Below are 7,980 nucleotides of genomic sequence, written 5' to 3'. Positions count from 1 at the left end.
TAATAACCTGTTTGTATTGACAATTAAATTAAATTAATAAAATATAAACGGGGTTTTGTGAAAAATAGGCATTAAAGTAGTAGGATAACATAAAGGTAGTGCATAATGCCATACGGGCTTTTTCACAAACACATAGCATGCATGGTAAATATGTTTTTGAAAATATAAAATAGAACATGCAAGTAACCCTTTAAAAGGTAATATTAATTGTCAAACAAATCCAATATATTCCACAAGCAAAATATAGAAAATAAAGACCGAAATAAATTTTTAACATCAATTAAAAGGAATAAAAAGAAAGAAATAAAAAGAAAAAGAAAATATAGATAAAGAAAATAAAAAGAAAAAGAAGAATAAAATATAATAAAAAATAAGAATAATAATAGAAAAGTAAAGAAAGAAGAAGAATAAACCTTGATAATGGGTGTAAAAAGAAAAGAAAAGGGGGAGAGTAAAAAGTGAGAAAGAGTAGAGAAGGAAGAAGAGAGAAGAAGGAAGTAAGAAGGGATAAGAAAAATTAGGATTTGGGGAAGAAAAGATAAGATATTTTGGTTGATCTGGATATTCTGTGCGCTGCACGTGACGCAGAGGCGTGGGTCACGCGGTCGCATGGTGTGTGATGTTTTTCTAGTGATGCGAACGCGTGGGTCACGCGGTCGCGTGGTGTGATTTGTGCGAATGGCGTGAGGGCAGTGACGTGTTCACGCAACTCTCTGCCTCAAACTCATTTTGCCAAAATATTTGGGTGACGCGATCGCGTGGTTGAAACGATCGCGTGGATGGCCATGTTTGGAGGACGACGCGGACTCGTGGGGCACGCGGTCGCATGACAGGGCTGGCGCTTCTAGCATCACTCCAGCCCCACTCCATCATAACTTGCTGCCATACACCTCTTTTACGTCGATTTTTAAGGGCACGCGTTCGCGTGGGTGACGCGAATGCGTGGGAGGCTTATTTTCCAAATGACGCAGTCGCGTGGGTCACGCGGACGCGTGGGCATGTTTGTGCTTAAGGCACGCCTCCAGCCACACTTTCGCGTGACTCTGTCCAATTCTCTTTTCTTCAAAACGCACTGGTGACGCAGACGCGTCAGCGAAGCTTCCGCGTCGCGTGCGTTTTTTTTTTTAATTAAAATAATATGCAGAATGCTCATGCAAACTATATGCAGCTATATGCAGGGATGATGAGAAGAGTCATTAACATCATAAAGTAAAAAAATAAAACTAAGACTGAAACAGAATGATCATACCATGGTGGGTTGTCTCCCACCTAGCACTTTGCTTTTTACGTGCTTAAGTTGGACGCTCGTTAGGCTCATTCTGCTTCTCTTGGTGGGTCTTCCAAGAGGAAAATCTCTAGTTTCTTTTGATTCTTCATCTTCTCACCATGATAAAGCTTTAGGCGATGTCCATTGACCTTTAGAAATTTGGAGTTAGTAGGATGACGCAGATGGAAAACTCCGTATGGCTCTACCTTTTCTACTCTGTATGGACCTTTCCATCTTGATCTCAGTTTACCCAGCATGAGCCTCAGTCTGGAGTTATATAGTAGAACTAACTCCCCTGGTTTGAATTCTCTCCTTTTAATGTGCTTGTCATGGACAGCCTTCATTTTCTCCTTGTAACGCCTGGAGTTGTCATATGCTTCTAGGCAGAGATTCTCTAGTTCTGCTAGTTGCAGCTTTCTTTCAGCACCAGCTTTTGTAAGATTTATGTTGCACTCTCTTACAGCCCAGAAAGCCTTGTGTTCCACCTCTACGGGGAGGTGGCAAGCCTTTCCGTATACCAAGCAGAAGGGGCTCATCCCAATGGGTGTCTTGTACGCTGTTCTATATGCCCAGAGTGCGTCTTGTAGCCTGGCACTCTAGTCCTTTCTATGAGGTTTTACTATCTTCTTCAGAGTACGTTTAATCTCTCTGTTAGAGACTTCTGCTAGCCCATTAGTCTGGGGATGATAAGCTTTTGCTACTTTGTGAATTATCCCATGCTTTTTCAGTAATCCTGTTAGTCTCCTGTTACAAAAATGGGTGCCTTGATCGCTCACGATTGCTCGTGGTGATCCAAAGCGACAGATAATATGGTTTCTAACAAAGGAAACAACAGTGTTAGCATCATCAGTGCGGGTAGGAATTGCTTCCACCCATTTAAAAACATAATCTACGGCTAACAGTATATAAAAGTATCCGTTAGAATTTGGAAATGGACCCATGAAGTCAATGCCCCAAACATCGAAAATTTCACAGAAAAGCATAATCTGTTGAGGCATCTCATCCCTCTTGGATATATTACCAAACCTTTGGCATGGGGAACAAGATTTACAAAATTCAGCAGCATCTTTAAAAAGAGTAGGCCACCAGAATCCACAGTCTAGAATTTTTCTAGCTGTTCTTTGAGGGCCAAAATGTCCTCCACTCTCAGATGAGTGGCAGGCCTCTAAAATGGACTGGAATTCTGATTGAGGCACACACCGTCTAATTACCTGGTCAGCACCACACCTCCATAAATATGGATCATCCCATATATAATATTTGGACTCGCTTTTCAGCTTGTCTCTCTGATGCTTAGTAAAATTTGGAGGAAAAGTGTGGCTAACTAGATAATTAGCTACAAGTGCATACCAAGAAGTACTTCAGATACTACTTGTAAGCTATCAAATGGGAAATTATCATTTATAGCAGTGGAGTTATCCTTAATGTGCTCAAGACGACTCAAGTGATCTGCCACTAAATTCTGGTTACCACTCATGTCCTTAATTTCTAAATCAAATTCTTGTAGCAGCAGTATCCAATGTATTAGCCTTGGTTTGGACTTCTTTTTAGCTAATAAATATTTTAGAACTGCATGGTCTGAGTACACTACTACCTTAGTACCAAGTAAATAGGCTCGGAATTTATCCAGAGCAAAAACAATAGCAAGAAGCTCTTTTTCATCAGTAGTATAATTAGACTGAGCAGCATCTAAAGTCTTAGATGCATAAGCAATTACAAAAGGGTCTTTACCTTCATGCTGAGCCAGTGTTGCTCCTACTGCATGGTTGGAAGCATCACACATAATTTTAAATGGCTGGCTCCAGTCTGGTCCTCTCACAATTGGAGCTTGAGTCAGGGTGGTCTTCAGCTTATCAAACGCTTGCATACAATTCTCATTGAACTCGAACTCAATTTCCTTCTGCAGCAATCTGGATAAAGGTAGGGCTACCTTACTGAAGTCCTTAATAAATCTCCTGTAAAAACCTGCGTGGCCAAGGAACGAACGGACTTCTCTCACGAAAGAGGGGTAAGGTAAACTAGAAATAACATCCACCTTTGCTGGATCTACAGAAATGCCAGTATTAGACACAACATGTCCTAGTACAATTCCTTGTTTGACCATAAAGTGACATTTTTCAAAATTTAATACAAGGTTTGTATTAACACATCTGTCTAACACTCTAGATAAACTATTCAAGCAAAGGCTAAATGAATCACCATATATGCTGAAATCATCCATAAAAATCTCCATACAGTTCTCGATAAGATCAGAGAAAAGACTCATCATGCATCTTTGGAAAGTAGCTGGTGCATTGGACAAGCCAAAGGGCATTCTCTTATAAGCATAAGTCCCAAAAGGACATGTAAAAGTGGTCTTTTCCTGATCTTCAGGAGCTATATGAATTTGAAAGTAGCCTGTATAACCATCTAAAAAGCAGTAATGGGATTTACCTGACAGACGACCAAGCATCTAATCAATGAATGGCAAGGGGTAGTGATCCTTGCGAGTGGCTTGGTTGAGACGCCTATAGTCAATGCAAACTCTCCATGAATTCTGCACTCTAGTTGTCAGGAGCTTTCCATGTTCATTTCTTACTGTTGTGACTCCAGACTTCTTGGGCACCACTTGTACTGGACTGACCCATTCACTGTCTAAGATGCGGTAAATGATATCTGCTTCAAGTAGTCTGGTTACTTCTTTCTTGACAACTTCTAAGATGGTGGGATTCAATCTTCTTTGAGGCTGACAGACAGGCTTTGCTTCCTCTTCTAAGAATATTCTATGTTCACAAACTTGAGGGCTAATGCCTACTATATCTGCCAAGCTCCATCCAATTGCTTTCTTATGTTTTCTCAGCACACTAAGCAGCTGTTCTTCCTGCTGAGAAGTGAGTTCCTTTGCAATGATGACTGGTAACTTCTGCTTGTCCTCAAGGTAAGCATACTTGAGGTGTGGAGAGAGGGGCTTTAATTCTAATTTCTGCTCATAGCTAGGCTCTGGATCATCCGGGGCTGGTGATAATGGTAAAGTCTTCTCATTGTTTTCAGAAAGTGTCCCCACACTTGGACCTTGCTCCATGTACTTCTCTTCTAATTCTTCCTGGTGAACTTCAGCTACAGTTTCATCAATAATGTCACATTGGAAGATAGAATGATCTTCCGGAGGATGCTTCATAGCTTCATTTAAACTGAAACTCACTTTTCTGCCATCTATCTCAAAGGAGTAGGTTATTGAGAATGCATCCAGCTTGAACTTTGAAGTCTTCAGGAATGGTCTTCCAAGCAGGATTGATGATGGTCTTCCTGAGTCATTAGGGGGCATTTCTAGGATGTAGAAATCAATGGTAAATGTGAGCCCCTTAATGCTCACTAATACATCTTCAGCAATTCCAACTACTGTAATAATGCTTTTATTTGCTAACACAAAACGAGCTGCCGACCTTTTTAAGGGAGGGAGCCTCAAAGTATCATATATAGACAAAGGCATTATACTAATACATGCTCCTAAATCACACATGCAGTCAGAAAAATTTACACCTCCAATGGTACAGTTAACCATACATGGACCTGGATCACTACATTTTTCAGGTATATTTTCCATTAAAGCAGATATAGAACTACCTAAAGGAATAGTTTCTAATTCATTAATTTTATCTTTATGTATGCACAAATCCTTTAGAAACTTTGCGTATTTAGGTACCTGTTGAATAACATCAAAAAGGGGAACAGTTACCTCGACCTTTTTGAATATTTCTACCATTTTGGGGTCAAGTTCCATCTGCTTTCTGCGCTTCCTTGCAAGTTGTGGAAAGGGAATAGGATTGGCGCTCCTTGTAGCTTCAACATACTTTGGTGTTTCATTCTGCGGTTGAACTGCTTCTTCTTCAACTATGTCTTGTATGTCCTCTTCCTCTTCAGCTTCTTCCACTTCCACCACATCCTCTGCTGGCACATTTTCTGGTGGGTTTGTCTCCTCATGGTTCCTCTCCTGTAATGTGGTTCTGAACCTCAAAGTGATGGTGTTGATGCCACCTTTGGGATTAGGTAGTGGTTGAGAGGGAATTCCATTAGATCTTGAAGGTTGATGTGTGGAATTAAGTGAGGAATCCATCCGGGAGACGAGAGCTTGTAAAGTGGCAGTCAAGCCATTCAGACTAGAGTTCAGCTGTGCCTGCATGTCTTGTTGTCCTTGTGCAAGAGAACGGAGCATCTCGTTATTTGATGAGGAATTAGAATAAGCAGTCTGAGAAACCTGTTGTTGGGTTTGCTGGGGTCCTTGTGATTGTCTTAGGTGAGGTGCCCTGTAAGGTTGGTTCTGATTTTGCTGTCTGTTGTTATTATTGTTATTCCACCTCTGGTTTCCATTGTTGTCTCTGCCTCCTCTGTTATAATTGTCCCTCCATCCATGGTTAGAATTATCTCTCCAGCCTTGGTTGGAGTTGTCCTGCCATCCATAGTTATTGTTGCCACCTTGGTTGTAGTTGCCACCTTGTTAATTGTATCCTTGATTCGGGCAGTCATAGAAGTTGTGAGTGGTTGCCATAGTTTTATTTTTCTGGAGCCGCAGACATTCATCAGTATAATGACTATAATCAGCACAAATCCCGCATACTCTTTGCGGAGATGATGTGTCTGGCTGGCTGGTGGCGGCCGGAGCTGTTGTGTCTGACTTGTTGGACTGGCTGCACTTCTGATCCTTGGTCACCGGAGGGTGGGGGGTACCTGCAAGAGACTTCGATGCTTAAGTTAGCACGGGTATTAAGCAGGTTTATTGTAGAATCAGAGTATGAGTTATACCTGTGTGCTCCAGTGTATTTATAGTAGTGTGGGCTGACCTTTCTGATAAGATAAGTTAGTTATCTTATCTTATCTTATCTTATTTCGAGTGAAGTCAGCTTATCTTCAAGGGAACCGCCTTTATCTCTATAGGCTTGGATTGCCTTTGGATTTGGGTCGTGTTCCTCTATTTGGGCCCTTTGTTGGGCTTTCCTGTCGATTTGGCCGACCTCTTTGAGAAGAGGTCGGGTAGCCTGACCTGAAGAGGTCGGTCGCTTTGTCACCAATCATCCCAGGTCGGATAACTCGACCCAGGGTATGAACAGTGCCCCTACTTGAGCTCGGCCTTCTTTTTTGAGGTCGAGTCCTTGACTTCGGTCCTTCTCTAGTGAAGCCGAACTCAAGCATTTTGTCGATTCCTTTGTAGCAGCTTTTGAATGTAGAACGTTTTCCTCTAAAAGCGCGCGCTTTTATATCAGTGCTTTGGGAACGTGCGAGGGTTTAATACCTTCATTAATTGGTATTAATTGCCCCGTTTTTCCTTGTGGCCTTTTATTTTAAATTTACGATCAGAAAACGATTTCCCTTCTTCGCTCCTCTTCGTAACTTCTTTCGTTCTCTCGCTCTCTGTCCTTTGCCTACATTTTGCTTTTCTTGCGTTGCGGCGTCGTTCGGTGATTTTCTGGGCAGTTTCCATTTTTACGTCTTCATTTTCCCTCGAAGCTTCTTTCTTCTCCAGGTTAGTTCCATTCGCATTTTCTTTTTCTTTCGTTGCTTTGACTTTGTGATGAAGTTTTAATTTTGCTTTAGAGAAAGTTTGGATCTTTCTGTTTTTGTCGCGCCTAATTGTTGTTGAAATGTGTATTCTGGGAGTTTCTTCATCTTCTGTATGACCTTTTTTGCCTTTCCTATTGCTTGATATTTATAGGGCTTTGCATGTTTTGTTGTTTCTGTCTAATACCGATACCCAGAAAATCTGCATCTTTCCTTACTTTATTTGAAGATTGCTTTTTGTCTGATTATGAAAAAAGGTTGCGCCTTTGATGGTTTCTACTTGGCGTGCTTGATGTTTGGGGATGCTTTTTGCTGGTAGACTGTAAAGCCGTGATTTTGATGACTTTTTATGTTTTGTTTTACTTTGATGAAAAAATGCTTGCTGTTTGAAATCTTCTTTTCTTGTTTGAGAGATGCTGGGGTGCGATCTATAGATTTTTCCTGAAGACCCTACTTTGTTACTGCCTCCAAAGGATGCCCCAGGACTTTGGTTTGAGTCTTGGGGTTTTCCTTTTCTGTTTATTCGCCTGTATCATATTGATCGAGTTATTTTATCCCTTGTCCGAGATGTTTTTAGTAATCCCCTCTTCTTTTCTTATTGTAGGATTAGTTGGCCTCATGTCTTCCAGAGTTCCCAAGGGGATGTTCGATTGGCTGGACTCCCTTGTTTTGATGTTTGTTTCTGTTGTGGATGCTGAATTTTGCATAGAACTGAGGAAGTGTCATAGGATTTGTGGTAATAGTGCCTAGGAGAGGGATTATGAGCTTGTTGCTCCTGATTCTGATGAGAGGGTTTGTTTTCCGACCTCCATCGAGGGGTGATGACAAGTCATCCTAGCCTATTTTAGCTAGTCTTTTTCTTTTGTTTTCATTTGAATTATGCACTTTCTTGAGCTACAAGCAAGCTAATTGAGTAGATTTTCATGTTTCCCTTGATTGAACCAACCATATTTGAATTCATGCCATTTCATGAGGTTTTATGCTATATTTGTTGCATATTATGAAAGAATGAATATCTCATGATTTTGAGCATAGCTTTGATGAGTTTGGTTGATTAATGATAGGTGAAGAAAGCTTGGAGAAAGGTTGAAGCAAGAAGGAATGGCTAGGAGTGAAGAGAGGACAATGGAATAAGTGAAATTGAACCAGGAAGCAAGAAGCTGGACCTAAAGTTAGCATCA

The sequence above is a fragment of the Arachis ipaensis genome, chromosome B9, assembly GCF_059453495.1.
Source record: "Arachis ipaensis isolate K30076 ecotype BB chromosome B9, ASM5945349v1, whole genome shotgun sequence".
In the NCBI taxonomy this organism is placed as follows: domain Eukaryota; kingdom Viridiplantae; phylum Streptophyta; class Magnoliopsida; order Fabales; family Fabaceae; genus Arachis; species Arachis ipaensis.
This window is presented reverse-complemented; position numbering follows the sequence as displayed.